At 44.8% G+C, this 14,066-nt stretch overlaps 1 protein-coding gene across 2 annotated transcripts in view; it reads left to right on the top strand.

Annotated features, from left to right (window-relative positions):
- CGNL1 (cingulin like 1) overlaps positions 1-14,066 on the top strand; it is a 167,419-nt gene that overhangs the window by 37,871 nt on the left and 115,482 nt on the right. Inside the window, exon 1 of one of the 2 annotated variants that reach the window (XM_052646439.1) lies at positions 11,157-11,180. The exons of the other annotated variant lie outside the window; for it this stretch is intronic. The gene's annotated coding sequence lies outside the window, so the exon portion shown is untranslated. Of the gene's footprint in view, positions 1-11,156; positions 11,181-14,066 lie in introns of those variants that run through there. 2 annotated transcript variants of the gene reach the window in all.

The following is a 14,066-nucleotide window of genomic DNA, read 5'->3' as shown; positions in this document are numbered from 1 at the left end:
GAGTGGGTTGCCATTGCCTTCTCCAGCCTGGGGCATTGGCAGTTGGATTCTTTACCACTGAGCCACTGGGGAATCCCCATCTGTTTTATACATAGTATCAATAGTATGTATGTGTCAATCCCAATCTCCCAGTCATTTGGAATTAAAATATCCTCTTTTCCTTCTGAAGGTCTCAGATTGCTTGGGGGAGGGCTAGAGAGGGACAGTTTCATCCATCCATCCATCCATTCATTTAATTCATAAACAGTTGCACTATGTTAGGCATGCTGTGGAGCCCTGGGGCAAAATGATGAGAAAGCCAACAGAGTTCCTGTTCCCATGGATCTCCCCTGGTGGCTCAGACGGTATAGCGTCTGTCTACAATTTGGGAGACCCAGGTTCCATCCCTGGGTTGGGAAGATCCCCTGGAGAAGGAAATGGTAATCCGCTCCAGGACTACTGCCTGGAAAATCCCATGGACAGAGGAGCCTGGTGGGCTACAGCCCATGGGGTCGCAAAGAGTCGGACACGACTGAGCGACTTCACTTCACTTCTCATGGATCTTACAGTCTGATAGGGGAGACAGACATTAATTAAATTTTTTTTAAAAATTGTAGAAATGTGGAGGTGGAGCTGCTGTGAAAAAACAGTGCCTGGGAGGGTCTCAGGGGCATTTCCCGGGTGTCGGGTAGGTCTGTGGGTTGGGTTGATGTCCTTGGGCTGCCATTTCCTTCTCCAGGGGATCTTCCCGACCCAGGGATTGAACCCAGGGCTCCTGCATTGCAGGTAGTTCAGAGGTTAAAGCGTCTGCCTCCAATGCGGGAGACCTGGGTTCGATCCCTGGGTTGGGAAGATCCCCTGGAGAAGGAAATGGCAACCCACTCCAGTACTCTTGCCTGGAGAATCCCATGGACAGAGGAGCCTGGTAGGCTACAATCCACGGGGTCGCAAAGAGTTGGACACGACTGAGCGACTTCACTTTCACTTTCTCCTGCATTACAGGCAGACGCTTTACCGTCTGAGCCACCAGGGAAGTTCCTGGTTGGCAGCATTGGGTTCAGATCAACGCAGGGGTGGTGGTAGCCTGGGTCCAATAGGCTGCAGTGTAGGGAGTCTGCAACATTCGAGACTCTGTCAGGGTCAAGAGCGTCTGTAACAGAGGAGCAGCTGGGGAGCAAAGGAGCCTTCCAGCTCTCGGGTCAGGGAGTTCGTTCTTACTAGTGCTTATTAAGGGGTGTTTGAAGTGAAACTTTAATTTGGTCTCTTCTTATATCCAACCCAAATAACACCCTGGTCCATGCTTCCTGTCACTGTGGCTTCCTGTGGCCAGACAAGTTGAATTAATCTTTCTCCCTATAATTGCTCCCATCTCCTCTTGTGTTTTTCACTACTTCTCTCTTGCTCCCAATCCCTTTGTAATTCCTCTTTTTCCTTGTGTTTGGTTTCTCCCATTCTGCTCTGTGACTAAATCCGCTCTTCTGTTTTTTATCCAATTAACATCCAACGTCCAACCTAGATAGCATATTCAAAAGCAGAGACATTACTTTGCCAACAAAGGTCCGTCTAGTCAAGGCTATGGTTTTTCCAGTGGTCATGTATGGATGTGAAAGTTGGACTGTGAAGAAAGCTGAGTGCTGAAGAATTGATGCTTTTGAACTGTGGTGTTGGAGAAGATTCTTGAGAGTCCCTTGGACTGCAAGGAGATCCAAGCAGTCCATTCTGAAGGAGATCGGTTCTGGGTGTTCTTTGGAAGAAATGATGCTAAAGCTGAAACTCCAGTACTTTGGCCATCTCGTGTGAAGAGTTGACTCGTTGGGAAAGACTCTGATGCTGGGAGGGATTGGGGGCAGGAGGAGAAGGGGACAACAGAGGATGAGGTGGCTGGATGGCATCACCAACTCGATGGGCAAGAGTTTGGGTGAACTCCGGGAGTTGGTGATAGACAGGGAGGCCTGGCGTGCTGCGATTCGTGGGGTCGCAAAGAGTCGGACATGACTGAGCGACTGAACTAAACTGTACTGAACTGACATTCTCTGAGGTGGAAGAGGAAGGGAGTAGAGTCTTTATAAGAAGCATTGGTGCACGTGTTTTTTTTTTAATGCTCCCACTTAAACTCTGCTCAGATGCTACCTTCCCTGGGGAATGTGTTTCTTCTGTGTTTGCTAGTTGTTTCTTCTCCCTTCCACAGCATGCGGTTTGCAAGTTTGTTAGTCAGTTAGTTCTACTCTTTGGCTTGTGGGAAACTGTCCACAGCTCATAAATTTTCACCACATAGATCACATTCTCACCCCACCTTGAGCAGGACTCTGAGGTCATGAACTGGCTGGATGCCTCTTCGGGTAACTGTGATGTGATGCTCTGCAATTGTTGGGTCTTGGAGGATTGTGGCCCTGTTCTTCCTGGCAGAGGGATGATCCAGGAGCAGTATTTTGAAACCTAACCAGGATGCTGTGCCCGGTGACCGAAGAACACTGGCCACCCAGCAGGCCAGAGGTGGAGGGTGAGTCAAGTATCCCAAGTGTTGACTCTGGAGTGACCACACTGACCACAACCATGAGTCAGACCAGTGTTGGGTTTTTTTCCTTTAATTTACTGAAAAAAACTTTTTAGAGTAGTTTCAGATTTATGAGAAAATTGTAAAGATAGTACAGAGAGTTTTCACATACTCCCCAGTTTCTTCTGTTAATGTCATACATTTGGTCTGGCACAATTAAGAAACAGATATTGATAAACTATTAATTAGAGTTCATACTACTACTAGTTATACAGTAGTCATGTATGGGTGTTAGAGTTGGACCATAAAGAAGACTGAGCACTGAAGAATTGATGCTTTTGAACTGTGCTGTTGGAGAAGACTCTTGATAGGCCCTTGGACTGCAAAGAGATCAAACCAGTTAATCCTAAAGGAAATCAGTCCTGAATATTCATTGGATGGACTGATGCTGAGGCTGAAGTTCCAGTATTTTGGCCATCTGATGCAAAGAGCTGACTCATTAGAAAAGACCCTGATGCTGGGAAAGATTGAAGGCGGGAGGAGAAGGGAATGACAGAGGATGAGATGGTTGGATGGCATCACCGACTCAATGGCCATGAGTTTGACCAAACTCCGGGAGACAGTGAAGGACAGGGAAGTCTGGGCTGCTGTTGTAGTCCATGGGGTCACAGATAGTCGGACATGACCGAGTAACTGAACAACAACGAGAGTTAATACTTTATTCAGATTTGCTTTGTTTTATCTAACTTTTTAATCTAAGTTTTATCTTAGATTTTATCTGTGTTCCAGGACCCCATCCAAGATGCCATCCTACATTGGGTTGTCATGTCTTATTAGACTGTGATAATTTCTGAGACTTTCCTTGTTCTTGATGATTTTGACATCAAGATGATTTTGGGTGTTTTATAGGATGTCACTGTATTAAAATTTGTCTTCTTTTTTTTTCATGATTACGCTGTGGTTAAGGGTTTTCGGAGGAAGACCACAGAGGTACAGTGCCATTTTCATCATTGTATGATGAATCTTTTTAAAAAATTTATTTATTTATTATTATTTTTTGGCTGTTCTGGGTCCTTATTGCCGCATGCAGGCTTTTTCTAGTTGTAGTGAGCAGGGCTTTTTCTTCATTGCAGTGCATGGGCTCTAGGCCCACAGGCTTCCATTGTTGCATCTTGCAGCAGGAGAGCCCAATAATTGTGGAGCACAGACTTAGTTTTTCTACAGCACGTGGGATCTTCCCGGACAAGGGATGGAACCTGGGCCCTCTGCATTGGGAGTGCAGAGTGTTAGCCACTGGACCACCAAGGAAGTCCCCTCTGCCTATCACTGCTGATCTCAGTAAAATAGGGATCTGGCTGACCGGTCATGGTGATTTATCTCTTTCTTCTTGTAAAGTTATTCTTTTTTCTCCTTTCCATACTGTTCTCTCTGGAAATTACTATATGCAGTCTATGCATAGGGAGTGAGGAGCTATGCTCCCCTTCCTTTAGGGCAGAGTATCTAAATCAGTCATTTTGAATTCTGCGTGGGAGATTTGTCTGTTCTTTCCCATTTATGTCCTGGACAAGGGAATGTCCTGAAGAACCCCCTCCAGTATTCTTGCCTGGAAAATCCCGTGGACAGAGGAGCCTGGCATGCTACAGCCCATGGGGTTGCAAAGAGTCGGATATGACTGAGCATGCATGCACGTCCCATTTGTGTATTTATTCAGTCACTTGCTTATATCAGTATATGCTCAAAGATACTCACTTTTATATTTTAAATTAAAAAAGAAAAATTTGGCCATGCTGCACATCTTGGGGATCTCAGTTCCCTAGCCAAGAACTGAGCCCAGGCTACAACAGTGAAAGCAGCAAGTCTAACACCAGACCACCAGTGAAAGTGTTAGTCATTCAGTTGTGTCTGACTCTGCGACCCCATGGAGTGTAGCACACCAGGCTTTTCTGTCCATGGAATTCTTCAGACAAGCATACTGGAGTGGGTAGCCATTCCCTTCTCCAGGGGATCTTCCTGACCCAGGGATCAAACCCGAGTCTCTTGCATTGCAGGAGGATTCTTTACTGTCTTAGCCATCAGGGAAGCCCAGACCACCAGGGAACTCTTTAATTTTTATACTTTGGATTTTAATCCAATATTGTTATTCAGTTGCTAAGTCACATGGGCACACTAGGCTCGTCTGTCGTCCACTATCTCCCATTGCTCAAACTCATGTCCATTGAGTCTGTGATGCTATCTAACCATCTCATCCTCTGCCGCCCCCTTCTCCTTTGCCTTCAGTCTCTCCCAGCATCAAGCTCTTTTGCAGTGAGTTGGCTCTTCGCATTAGGGGGCCAAAGTATTGTGGGAGTTTCAGCATCAGTCCTTCCAATGAATACTTAGGATTGAGTTCGTTTAGGATTGACTGATTTGATCTCCTTGCAGTCCAGGGGACTCTCGAGAGTCATCTCCAGCACCATAATTCAAAAGCATCAACTGTTTGGCACTCAGCCTTCTTTTATAGTCCGACTCTCATATCCGTATGTGGCTACTGAAAAATCATAGCTTTGAACCCAAGACCACTTTGTTTATTTTGTTGCTTAGGGTGTTCTAGCTTTGGCCCCTAGGCACTCCAAAGTCTCTTTGACATTCCTTCATCATTGTGGCTTTTTTTTTTTTTAACTTTAAAAGCCTTTTCTACTTTTTAACACCGCAAGATGCTCCAGGCTTAGCTTAATATATTTCCTACCCCAGTCCTGCTAAGTCTGCTAAGTCTCTTCAGTCGTGTCCGACTCTGTGCGACCCCAGAGATGGCAGCCCACCCGGCTCTCTCGTCCCTGGGATTCTCCAGGCAAGAATACTGGAGTGGATTGCCATTTCCTTCTCCAGGACCCCAGTCCTAGAATCAGCTATTTCTTTAAGGAGCTCTGGTTCCTTTAGGGGGAAAATTTATTGATATTAGAAACCAAGATTTGGGCCCTAAGTATGCTCACTGCAACAAAAATGTTACTGCTCCTAAGCAATGTTGGCTTACAGAGCAAGGAAAAACATATGTGTATTGTGTATAAGCATATTTATAAATATGTAACCATCTGTCTTTGTTAAGCTAAACATGAGTTTATACTGATATCTATGGTTCTAATCTCTTATCACAGGGATCATCCTAATCTTCTCCCCTTGCATATCTGTAACTCTCCACTCCAACAGTGAGAAACAGGGCTCCAGCATCTGCCATCCATTTACGTATTCAATTCCTGTGTATATATTTAGTGGTTTCAGAATTGCTAACCCATCCCTCTGTGGGAAGCAACTTTATTGGCAACAGTGAAATAGTATGGTATTGTTCCTTTTGCTTTTGGACTTGGAGACTCCACTCGTTTCCAGAGTTTCTTTTTCCTCGCATGCTTTAGTGAGGTGGTTTTGTATATTTGTAATCCAGTTAGATTCTTTTAATCTTACGACTTTTTGAAAGAGAGAAATTGGAAGATAAAGACTCGGCCATCAGGGCCCTGAGTTAGAGAAAGCTTGTGAACGATTCATTTTCTTATATCTATCCAGTGTTTGGTGGCTCCATGCCACTGGATGATAGGGTTCTTATAATCTTTTCTCCCCTCTGCTTGCTTTGGTTCCTACCTGGTTGGTATGGACTGAATGTTTATGACCCTGACAAAATAAAATGTTAAAGTCTTAATGTTTAATGGTATTTGGAGGTGGGGCTTCTGGGAGGTAATCAGGATTCAATGAGGTCATGAGGGTGGGGTCCTCATTATGGGATTAGTGGCTTTAAGAGAAGAGGGAGTGAGAGATCTCTGTCTTCATACACACACGTGTGCTGAGGTGCAGACCAAAGAGACATTCTCCATCTGCAAGAATCCTGGAAGAGATCTCTCATCAGGAGCTGAATCGGCCAGCACTGTGATCTTGGAATTCCCATCCTCCAAAACTGAGAAATTTCTGCTAAGCCCACTTACTGCATGGTGCTTTGTTACCATAGCCTGAGCAGACCAACACACTTATATGTAGAAATAGAGGCACCCCTGGGCTGTTGAGGGGCTCTTTCTTTTAAAATTTATTTATTTTTAATTGTCAGATAATTGGTTTATAATTGTGTTGATTTCTACCATACATCAACATGAGTCAGCCAGAGGTATACGTATGTCCCCTCCCTCCTGAACCTCCCTCTCATCTCCCACCCCATCCTGCCCCTCTAGGTTGTCACAGAGCATTGGGTTTGAGCTCCCTGCTTCGTACAGCAAATTCCCACTGGCTGTCTATTTTACATCTAGTAATGTGTATGTTTCAGTGCAACTCTGCCAATTCGTCCCATCCTCTCCTTCCCCTATTGTGTCCACCAAGTCTGTTCTCTATGTCTGCTTCTCTCTTTCTTAAACCAAGTTCCGCTGATTCCCTTTCTACCTTTAAACAACAAAGGGACTCCTCTTTCTCCCAGTGCATCTGGGATAGGAGGTGGGTCCAGGTAAGGTTCTTAGTGGTGCTCCAGGGTAAAGCCCCTCCCTTGGAGTTGCCTGAGGATATCTGATGGGACACCTTTGACAAAAACCAGCAATAGGATCAAAGGAATGCTTGGCAGGGGAAGGATTATAATTACCATCTTTGGAGGAAAGCATCACCTTTTTTCCCAAGCAGAGTGAGGCCAAGTGAGAGGAGGACCTGGTTTTAAAAGCAGGAAGCTGATTCATGTCAATGTATGGCAAAAACCACTACAATATTGTAAAGTAATTAGCCTCCAATTAAAATACATTAATTAATTTAAAAAATCAGGAAGCATGCTGAGAAGTGTTGTGGTGTGCAGTCATAGATGGTTCAGAGCTGGAATCCAGTCCCAGCTGTTGAGTGCAGTTGGCTGTACTTTGCTGTGGGCTGCTCTGTTGACTGGTGGGATCAGTGGCAGGTTCTGTCTGATGAACCTGGAGGCACTTTGTCAACCTTAACCTTGCAGTGTGAATGTGAATGACAGTCCAAATTTCCAAGTTAAAAGCCTCCGCTTCCTTGAGGCAGCTTTTTCCCCCAGGATGCTGAATGTGTGTTTTTAGCTGCTTTAGACAAGTCATTGTGTCTTTGCCCTAGAACATTCTAATCACTTCATATAAATAGAGAAGTCATAGGAACGGTCACTAGCATGGGAAATACAAAGAAGCCTGAAGCTTGGGAGAATGTGTCACCCTCGATTTTTTTTTTTTTTTTTTAAACCCCTTAACTTCCAGGGAGGGACTTCCTTTCATTGTCTCCCGGCTGTGTTTCTTCCTTTTCCTCTTCATTTTTTCTCTTTTCTTTGCAGTGCTTTTTTTTTTTTTTTTTTTGGTAAACCATGTCTAAGAGTTAAAAAAAAATTACTTTTATTGCCTGTTTCGTTTCACAGTTTGGCGCCTGTTTTGATATGAGTGTCTGCTTCCTGCCACCCTCAGGACAGTCGAAGGGTGCGGAGTAAATTTATATAGGGCTTGACACCATGAATTCCACGGCTATGACCCAGAGAGTCTCCCATTGGAGAGATCTACCCAGAAAACAAATTACACTTTGGTATATAGTGCAGAATCTTTCTAAATTGAGCCCTTAGGAAAAAATGAAAACACTCAAGTACTTTCTCTTTTTGCTGTTTTGTCCTATGTGGTCGTCATTTTAACCACCCGAATTAAAGTGTATGTGTTAATGTTCTACATTAAGCTAATGTCTGGAGGTTCATTTTGGACATTACCATTTAGAGTAGCTTAATGTTTAATATACAAGCATCTAGAAGAGTTCTTAGTACATAGTCTGAGTATTTAAGAGTTAATTAGATCATTATTATTTTTTAATATATATTTTTAATTTGTTTATTTGGCTGCACTGGGTCCTGGTTGTAGTATATGGGATCTTTTTTAGTTGCAGCTTGTGAACTCTCAGGGTTTCCCTGATGACTCAGACAGTAAAGAATCTCCAAGCAATGCTGGAGACGTGGGTGAACTCTCAGTTTCAGCATGTGGGATCTAGTTTCCTGACCAGGGATCGAACCTGCCCCCCACCTCATCCCCACCTCCACTTAGGGAGCAGGAAGTCTTAGCCACTGGACCACCAGGGAAGTCCCATTATTATTATTATTACTACAAACTAAAGAACTGCTCCCATGTTGCATGTTGTGGGGTAGTAAGACAAAGATGGGGCTTGGGACCTAACACCAGTATTCGGTGTGGGTGGAGGAAATAAACTGGAATTGCTGCTGTGTGTTACTGGCTTGGGAGATGTGATGGTGGGCATGGGAATGATCTCTGAGCAGAGATTTGGGTTCTAAAAACTTGGAAGGAGGGAGCTTTGAAAGTTTCTCATGTAATGAAAGTTAGAGTATGTTAGATGGTCTCTGAAAGCCTCTCTACCTTTAGAATGTGATTCTATGTAGCTTCCCCCCTACTTGGAGTAGAAGGACGGGCTGGGAGTGAGCACTGGGAGGTTAAGGCAGCGGCCCCCAAAGCTTTTGGCACCAGGGGCCAGTTTCATGGAAGACAGTTTTTCCACTGGGGGTGGGGTGGGGATGGTTTGGGGATGATTCAAGTGTGTGACATTTACTGTGTACTTTATTTCTTTTATTACATTGTGACATACAATGAAATAAGCATACAACTCACCATAATGCAGAATCAATGGAAGCCCTGAGCTTGTTTTCCTATAACTGAATGGTAATGGGAGACAGTGACACCCCAAGTGTGTTGTGCTCCTATGAGAATCTAATGCTGCCCCTGATCTGACAGGAGGTGGAGCTTAGGCGGTAATATGAATGATGGGTAGTGGCTGTAAACGCAGATGAAGCCTCTCTCTCTGCTGCTCGCCTCCTGCTATGCAGCCTGGTTTGTAACAGGTCATGGACTTCTGTTGGTCTGTATCCCAGGGGTTGGGGACTGCTGGGTTAAGGGACTTTGTAGAGGAGAAGGAAAAGGAGTGACTTTTTCTTCTAGGTTGGTTTCTTTTCTCAATGTGTTTTCTGGCATTCTCAGAGTAAAAGGAGTTTCCATATGCTTCTGCAATTGGTGTTAATTAAATGCAGACGATACCTCTTCAGCCCTTCTTGGCACACTCTTATAGGTTCAGCTGCAACTCAGGATAATGGGTGACTGCCAGAGGGAGGGAAAAAAGTAATATTCCATAAAATTAGGTAAGGTCTGGCTTAGAATTCTTTGAACATAAAGGCCAGGTTATCCATTTTTATTTGCACTCTAGCCCCCTGCCCCCGCTGCAAACACATCCCTGGGGAGAGGAAACCAGCACAGCAGAGATTTTGTACAGGGGTGAAAGGGAGAGAGTTGGAGGTGAGCAAAGAAGGAAGACCAGGATGCCTTTTATTTTTGCGTTTTAATTTTTGTGGTAATTAACACTCCTTGAAGGGCTTCCCAGGTGGTGATAGTGGTAAGAACTCGCCTGCCAACACAGGAGATGCAGGTTTCATCCCTGGTTTGGAATGATCCCCCGGAGCAGGAAATGGAAACCCACTCCAGTATTCTTGCCTAGAGAATCCCATGGATGGGGGAGACTGGTGGGCTATAGCCCATGCGGTCACAAAGAGTCAGACACTACTGAAGTGACTTCACATGCACACATGCACAACACTCCTTGAAGGAGTTGCTGCTGCTGAGTCGCTTAAGTCGTGTCCGACTCTGTGCGACCCCAGAGATAGCAGCCCACCAGGCTCCCCGTCCCTGGGATTCTCTAGGCAAGAACACTGGAGTGGGTTGCCATTTCCTTCTCCAGTGCATGAAAGTGAAAAGTCAAAGTGAAGTCGCTCAGTCGTGTTGGACTCCTAGCGACCCCATGGACTGCAGCCTACCAGGCTCCTCCGCCCATGGGATTTTCCAGGCAAGAGTACTGGAGTGGGTTGCCATTGCCTTCTCTGTTGAAGGAGTTGACCTTACTCCATTATCTAGTTCCCACTCTGGTTGGGCTCTCTGGCCTTCCGCTCCAGTGACAAAGTTCCCGGCAAGGTCACCTTTGATCTCCATCCTGGTCTTCCTCTGTTTATCAGCAGTGTTTGACTTATCTGAGCTCCTTAAACATCAGCCTCTCTCAGCCTCCAGGCCACCTTCCTCTCCTAATCTCCTCCTGTCCCACTGTCTCTTCTTCTTGGTGTTGGAGTGCCAAGGCCTGGACCTTCCTGTGATCTAAATGCAGGTGATGATTCAGTGGATCTGGGGTGGGATGTAGGATTTTGCATTTCTTTAAAAAGAAAAAAATTAACTAATTTTTGGCTGCGTTGGGTCTTCATTGCTGGGCACAAACTTTCTCCTGACCAGCGGTGTGCAGGTTTCTCACTGTGGTGGCTTCTCTTGTAGAGCAGAGGCAACAAGAGAAGCCTGGCTTGGAATAACACCTTGACTCTTTCTGGTGAGTTTTCACCCCACTTGGGTTAAGACCCAGCATCTGCCTGAGGCCCACAGACCCTCATGGTTTTTGTCCTGCCCTCTGCTCTGCCCTCCCACCCTCCTCTGCACGTCTCCACTTGTGTTTTGCCCAGGTCAGTTTTCGTGCTGATTCTCTGATGCGCCCAGCACATCCCTCCCTCTGTGGCTCCAGCTTGCCCTCTACTTGGCCCTAGCCTGCCTTACAGAGCTCTCTTCCTCTCTTTCAAATCAGATGTTCCTGTCTCAGAGAGACCTTGCTTGCCCACTGTATCTGATGACGGACCTTCACCACTACCACCTTGCTCTGTCTCCTCACCCTGCTCTGTTTCTTCATGGCACGGGCCACTGTGAGTTACTTGCTGTCTCTTCCCTTCCCCTCAACCCCCTGAATGTAAGTCTAAGAGGGGACTCTGTCTCTTCTCAGAACTGTTCTAGGAGAGGGCCTAGCATGGCTCTCAGTAGGATCTCATTAGAGATTAAGTAAAACGTTAGTACCAGGATATCCTGGATGAGCTGGATGACCGCTGGTCTCTGCCTCTCATTCCAATGCCTCATTTATAATGGTTTAGGCTGCAGGTTATATTATAATATTTTAATTGTTGTAAACTCTTGGGAAAGAACTGAGGTGGACTGGCACACAAGTGAGGCCGTTATACCATGAGAAGAACCAGTGTTTTCATGGCAGCCTGCACAACTGAAGGTTTCTGCCCTGTAATGGTGACTGTCTTCCTATTCACAGCATGTATGGTGATTTAATTACAGCAAAATTTACATTATCATGCATTTAAAATTCATGTTGTGAAGTTGGACTGTATTGGTTTTTTAAATCATATTTGTATTTAATGTGCAGATTTGTCTTGATTTTCTTGTGTCGTAAGAACTAAAATAGTCTTACATTTGCACGCTAAGTGAGCACAAAGGGTCTTTTAGAATTTCTTTAAAGGCATATGTACATTATGCAAGCACGTGAAAGACTAAATAGGAATTAATCAGTATTACAGATGCAGCTGAGGACAGGGACACCTAGGAACAGATCTTAACTTCCCAAAGGGCTTGTGAAAAGCTATTTTTGACAAAACAAGGATAGTATAGTCTCTGAGTGGGCCATTAAATTTTAGAATGCTTTCAAGAGAGAAATTTTAAAATACTTATATTCATGTGAATTCAAAAGAATATACATACTGACAAACTCTGAAAGGCTTGAATATATAACACTTTAGTTTGTTTATATAACTGAAACTTCAAATTCTGATTACTGATTCAATTGCTGGCTATTGAAAACAGTATGAATTGTGAAACTTCTTACTGGAGACATCTATATCAAATACAGATATTTAAATATAAGATAGAGATGATGGAGTTGATAGCTTTTACCCACCAGTGTCAGGGCCTGAGTTAGGAAGGCATGCAGGAGAAGCTCCCAGTTCTGGTTTTTCCCCAGACTGCCATCCCCTGGCTCCTGCAACAAGAGCAGGAGGGATTCTGTACTTAGGAATGGGGCCCAAGAGGGAGACAGATTCTTGCTCTAAGGAGAAGTGATGGTTCCCCCACACGTGTTTCATTTGTGAATATGTGTTCATTTATATCCTGATCACTTATGTCATAGTCCCTTTGGGCTGCTCTAATGAAACCCTAAGGCTGGTGTCTTACAAACAACAGAAGCTTATTATTTCTCATTCTGGAGGCCGAAGGTGGCAGCCTGTGGTGTTCTGGTGACTCCCTCTTCTTGGTTCATAGCTGGTGCTCTCTTGCTACATCCTCATGTGGTGGAAGGGACTAGGGATCTTGGAGTGGTGTCTTTTTTATAAGGCCACTGGTCCTGTTCTCAAGGGCTCCATCATCATAATCTAAACATCTTCCCAAGGCCCCACCTCCTAATGCTATCATGCCAGTAGAGGGGATATATGTGTTAGTATCTCAATGTTTGAGATTGGATTTTTCGAGGACAGACATGCAGACCATATCAACTTCCAGGTAGAATCTGAGGCTCTCATATTTACAAGTGAGCCCAGAGATGTGGAGCTGTGTAGGAGACTCAGCTCCGTGGAGCTAGGTAGGGCAGCAGACAGCAGAATATGAAGTCAGGGGCAGGGTGGGAGTGCTTCGGGAAAGGAGAGAGGGAGCCAAGGATCGTGGAAATGTTCAGAATATCTGAAGCTTCAATCAGCTCTTCAGTTATCTGAGTAACTGGTAAGAACATGACGCCAGTGCTTGGGGTGACTTTGAGGTCTAGGGGAGTTCCCCTCCCCCTGCTGCCCCCCCAGGACAATTCTGGGGCCGAAGATTGCACTGGGGAACAAAATGGTGTCATCAGACTTTGGGATCATAACTGTCTTGAAGAACAGACAGCCTGACTTGATACATGTGGGAATCTGCTAGGTTTCTATTTTATTGTGTTTATATTTTGTTTTGGGTCATACGTCAGGATTTTAGTTTCCTGACCAGGGATCAAACCCTGGCAGGTGAAAGCTCTGAGTCCTAACCACTGGACTGCCAGGGAATTCCCATAGGTTTCTATTTTAGAAGGCTAATTTTAATTTTATTTTTTTAATATTTTGAGTGCTTTCACAGTATCATCATCTTTTTAATAGTCACACTGTATGATATTCAGTAGGTTTCTGTGGACAGTTCCAGATGTCTGTTATTCCCAGTATAGTCTTTCTGGTCCCGTGCAAACGACTGTGATTGATACCTTTTTGAGATTGAGTGGTTTGTGAATTGATGCCCACAGGGATTTCTCTGGACCCTTCTCTTCCAGGGGGCTCTGGATTTTGTAATCATTTGGACAAGTTTGTTCATGATGCCAACGCCCTCAATCTTTTTCCCTGATGAGGACGAAGATGGACAGATTTTCCTGGTTTGATCTTTTTTTGAGGACCAAGAAGAACTACTTTGCAGAGGGTGTCACATACCTTCCAGGGGAGGATGTTTAGCTTTGGAATTCACTTTGCAGAAATCCTCTTTGAAGAGGCTCCAGGAATGAGGCTTGTTACAGCTGGCATTGTTGAAATTCCAGAGGGTTCCTTTATTCCCTTTAGGAGATGCTTGATAACCCAAGGACCTACTTTCTACTTTTGGAACACCCGCATCTTGTGAACCTGGCATCTGGAGGTGGGAAGAAAAGCCACAGTGATGCTGACAATCAGAGTTTAGTGTTTTAAACAGTGATACACATTCCAGTTGGAGGTAGTGGGCTTGCGAGAAGGGAAGGCATGGAGATTTGTTATGGAAAC

This window comes from Budorcas taxicolor, chromosome 10 (genome assembly GCF_023091745.1).
Source record: "Budorcas taxicolor isolate Tak-1 chromosome 10, Takin1.1, whole genome shotgun sequence".
Lineage (NCBI taxonomy): Eukaryota > Metazoa > Chordata > Mammalia > Artiodactyla > Bovidae > Budorcas > Budorcas taxicolor.
The sequence above is the reverse complement of the archived record's forward strand: the minus strand, read 5'-3'. Positions and strand labels throughout refer to the sequence as shown.